The sequence below is a fragment of the Lupinus angustifolius genome, chromosome LG14 (genome assembly GCF_001865875.1).
Source record: "Lupinus angustifolius cultivar Tanjil chromosome LG14, LupAngTanjil_v1.0, whole genome shotgun sequence".
Lineage (NCBI taxonomy): Eukaryota > Viridiplantae > Streptophyta > Magnoliopsida > Fabales > Fabaceae > Lupinus > Lupinus angustifolius.
Window position 1 is genome coordinate 4,614,716 of NC_032022.1, and position 5,369 is coordinate 4,620,084.

At 32.1% G+C, this 5,369-nt stretch overlaps 1 pseudogene; it reads left to right on the forward strand.

Moving 5' to 3' along the window:
- LOC109326316 overlaps positions 589–5,369 on the forward strand; it is a 7,037-nt pseudogene continuing 2,256 nt past the window's right edge.

Here is a 5,369-nt window from a genome sequence, read left to right on the forward strand (position 1 = left end):
ATATTCATTCATTTACTAGTTACTTTCTACGATAGCACACAAACTTCAATTTGTCTTTTTCAAGTAACAAATAAAGATAGACAGTTGTGAACACCCAATTTTGTCATACCTTTTTTATATATATTTTTTTGCAAAACTCAAGAATATAGAATTTGAGTCATTGCCTGATTGATGAAAATATTTGGTTACTTAGTAGTGCCAAGAAGTCAACTGTGTCCCTTAACTTGAGTTAATTATACAATTTTCCTACAACACCCAAACTTCCATTGCATTAGTAACACAGGTATGCCAAAATAAGTTAATAAGCTCAATGAATTCCTATACATGGTTCTGTCAATATGGCATTTTATGGTGATGATATTATTGAAGCAAATAAAACAATTCCTACTTTTAGTAATACAAACGCAATCCAGAATACTAAATTCCACCATTAAGTTCTTTGCTGAAGCTTCATGGGGACCAAGACCAAAGACTATCGAAATACATGATTACTACCTATCATTAAACAACCGTCCTACAAGACCTAACCAAAGCACTATTACATAAATGACCACACATAGATTATGATCAAAATTCTGAAATACCTACCCCCGTGCTGAATTTATGATGCTTTTGGTGGGACACCCAATCAAGGATGTTTCAAGAAGGATTGATAGGGGTCCACCTGGGACTAGTATCAGAGAGCGCATGTATGAAGGAGTGAATGTTTATTAGTTATTACTGTTATACAAGAGAAGCTAAATGTTTTGAATTGGATGATGATCCTCACAACTTGAGTGGTTGGAGCTGGCAGGCTTGCACCGAGATGGTTATGCCGATGCCTAGCAGCCTAGAGTTCAGCATGTTTCCACTATATGAGTTCAATTACTCTTCTTTTAAACAGGAATGCTTAAAGGTGTTAGGACTGAATGTTACAAATTTATAATTTCTAATTAATGTAAGCATCATATATTTGATACGATGATATCAGTTATATATTTTGGGGCTTATATTATAAGTGATCTAATTACTGACACCTCATAGATTTCTAAAAGCTAATAACGGATATGCGCTTAATGGGTGGATACCCATCAGGTTAACCTATAGGGGATAATGGGAACTCTATAAGTTAACGCATAAGGAAGGTTATAGTCCCCAATACACCAAATCGCAAATAGTTTTCACCTCTCTCCATCAGAGAGAAAATGAAGGTCCCAAAATGAATTAAGGATTTGGTTGAGGAAGACCATTATACCAAAACTCTCTCAAAAGGTATATCAAAGGAGCAGAGAACATGAATTCAGGGATTCATGTATGACTTTATATCCTTGTTTTATATTATGTGGGAGAATCATGATATTCAAGATCCTAGGATTGGTATTTCACCAATCATCAGGAAATATCTAACAAGTGGTATCAGAGCTTTAGGTTCTGAATTTTATGGTTCTTCATTAAAGATGTATTTTTCCCCAATTTTTATAAACCCTAATTTTTAAATTTGGGGATTTTCTATGCTTCCGCTATTTGTTATGAAAATTGGGTATTTAGGAATAATGAGGATAACTTTTATCCGCTTCCGCTTATTTGAATTATGAGTAATTTGTATAATGAATCCTTGTAACATGTGTTGAAGTATGTATTCAGATGTATGCATGAACATTGCATTAATCTTTATGACTCTGTCATACAATATGTATATTATAAGTGCACTAATGCCTCACTGTTGGACATTGACTTTTGTCACTTTCAATTTTGCAATTTTTTAAAGTATATGTATAAGGTATATATGTGTTAAGATGTGTTTTTATTTTGTATATATCAATCTGGAATTTATGACCTTATATATATTGAGAACTAAAATATACATAGATACAAATGTAATTATTTTCAGCTTGAGGTTGTTGTGATGTTTAGAATTAGTGATTAAAGTTAATATATATTTATATATATAATGATTACAATTAATGCTTAAAATTATATATGCATTACTATGTTAGTGTGCGAAAGTGTATATATATATATATAATGTTACATATATGTTTTAAAATATGTAAGATCATATTCGATTTGGAATTTCGATACTGATTTGTATATATTTTTATGTTTTTCAATTTATATCTATTTTGCATTTGATTAAGATTGCATCCATTTTTATGGGTTGATATGTATGTAATATATCTTTTTTGATTTGGAATTATATTGTGAGATTAGATTTGATAATCATAAAAGATATCAAATCTGAATGTTTTAATTCCAAGATTATATTTTTTATAATGGACTCATATTATTTTTTTTTGTCTAGTAATTATTTTTGAATTAATTGATGCATTATGTTTCCATAGTAACCTCTATTCTGGAAATTGATTAAGATTACACATATGAGTATGAGATTATTTATGCGAATTGTGTTTGACCCATAGGAAGATACAATTTGGCCAGGTAATAACATACATGTGATGATAATTGAATAACAATTATAAAGTTTTTTTCCATGTGAATAATAGTCGGTCCAAAGAAAGACTATTGTTTGACATATCTGATTATTAATATTTGATCATTACATTGAGAGTATCACTTACAAATTCATTTCTCTGTCCAAAGACTAGAAATTGATGTTGTGCTAGGTATCTTGTGTTGGGTCTATTATGTGAACATGTCTTGTTTTATATATTACTTGACTTGTTTGTTTAAATGGTTGCAACACTTATGGTTTGTTGCATTGGTTGGTGGATAATTGCATTATTAAGTGATTGCTATTGTTGAAGCATGTTTATGTTTTGACAGCTTGCCCTACCATGTTTAATTATGTTTAAAATAGTAATATATTCTTTTATGGAAAATTCAAAATGACCATTATTGGAATTCGAAATGCAGTGATTGTGATGAGAATGATGCAATGCTATCAATAGGTTATAATGAATATACCTATTTATATATCGATATAAATAATATATGTTTTGGATTAAGGTTATGTTGAATCAAAGTCAACTAAATGGTTTTTATTTTGGAAAATAAAATTTGTTTGATGTTTTAAGTGAATCTATTAAATATGAAGTCGCCAAAGTGACATATTTTATGTAAATTGTTCATAATAAGTGTCAAATGCTAGTACGTATATGTATTCATGCGGGTATTAATCGGTCCAAGGGAAGATTATTATTTGGCCGGATTATATACATACATGTGATGGTAAACATGTGATTATGATAAAGTTGCATACATTATTATAAAGTTGCATATGTGAATGACAAATGAGTCCAAAGAAGGGTTTATTATTTGACATGCATTATGATCAATGTTTGACCACAAACAAGAGTATCATTAGTGATTGATATGAAATATCAAGGCAATTGTATGTTTGGATTTTATGCGAATAGTGATTGGCCCAAAGGAAGATTATTATTTGGTCCAAATTACAAACATACTTGTAGCAATAAATATGTAATAATCATATGGTTTTCCATGTGAGTAGTAAGTCGTCCAAAGAAAGGCTTATTATTTGACAGGACTGATTATCAATATTTGATTACTACATTGAGTGTATCATTTTCAAGTTAATATTTTTGTCCAAAGACTGAATATTAAAGTTGTGCTAGGTAACTCGTGATGTGCCCCATTATCATTTGAATTTAAGTATTAAAGTTGAATGTAAGTTTAATTGCAAGAATGATTGCAATTTTTTTGTTCTTTTACTAGTGTTGCAAATATTTCTGCTCAAATTAAGAACATCTCATTGCTGAATGGGACAAACTTGAAGGTCTGGAAGGAAGCCGTAGAAATTATTCTCTACTGTAAGGATTTAGATATGGAATTTCAGGTGGAGAAATTCATTTCTATTATGGAAATCCTCGATGAGGTTAAAAATTTGAGAAATTGGAAGACTTTAACTGAATGTGTCTAATGATCATGAAACGCTCTATTCTAGGAGCATTTCAGGGTTTTCCGAGGGTCAGAGTGTAAGGAAGTTCCTTGAAGAAATAGAACCATGCTTTGCCAAAAATGAAAAGGTAGAGACGAGTAGCCTTTTGGCTAAACTCATCTCTATGAAGTATAAAGGCAAATGGAACATAAGGGAGTACATTATGGAGATGTCTAATCTGCCATCAAAGCTCAAGTCACTTAAGTTAGAGCTTCGTGATGACTTGCTCGTGCACTTGGTTTATATCTCGCTTCCTACACACTTTGGGCAATTGAAAGTGAGTTTTAACATTGTAGAGAGAAAAGACTGAAAGTGCTCACTTAGCTATGACCTCTCAGAATAAGATAAGAAAGAACAATAACGATGCTGTGAAAGGGCTATTTGTAGTTTTTCCTTAGAGAATGTGAAATTGTTCTGCAATACACTATGTTAGGCAAACCTAGCATGAAGGGTGTTGTTGAGCGATTAAACCAAACTCATAAGGATATGGTCATAAGTATGATTAGTCATTCTTCCTTGCCAGTGCCTCTTTGGGGGAGAGCTTTAAAGACCACAATTTACATCCTTAATAGAGTGTCAAGTAAAACAGTTAACAAAACCCCATATGAGCTTTGGACTAATAAAAGGCCAAGCTTAAAACACTTGCACATTTGGGATTGTCCAGCTCAGGCGCGGCCTTATAGGTCGCATGAAAGAAAACTGGACTCAAGAATTGTTTGCTATTATTTTGTTGGCTAAGTTGAATGCTCTCGGAAATTTTATGATCCCACTTCAAGACTCTTTTTTGAGACGGTAAATGCAAGATTTCTTGAGGAAGTTGATTTTGGGAAAGAAGAGAACATAAAGAATGTTGTCTTTGAGGAAGAACCTGTCATTGATAGTGAACATGCTCTTGTGCCTATTACCATTCAAGGAATAAATTCGGTAATAGAAGATAATGTTCAGAATATTGTCCCTGACAATATTTCAGAACAAGTACCTATAGAACAAATTCAACAACCTCAAGAAGTAGAAGTGCCATTAAGGAGATCCACTAGATAGAGGAGAAGTGCAATTCCTGATGATTATATTGTATTTCTTCAAGAACATGATGATGACATTGGGTTAACATAAGATGATCCATTGAGCTTTTGTCAAGCCATGAAAAATTCTAACTCTCAAAAGTGGATAGATGCCATGAAGGATTAGATGAAGTCTATGCATGATAATGACGTTTGGGATCTTGTCGAATTACCTGATGGCGCGAAACCTATTGGTTGTAAATGGATATTTAAAACCAAGAGGGATTCAAAGGGTAATATTGACTGATATAAAGTTCGTCTAGTAGCTAAAGGCTTCACTCAGAAAGAAGGCATTGATTGTAAAGAAACCTTCTGTCCAGTATCTTCGAATGATTTTTTTAGAATAATATTGGCACTAGTGACTCATTTTGATTTAGAGCTACATCAGATGGATGTTAAGACTGCGATTC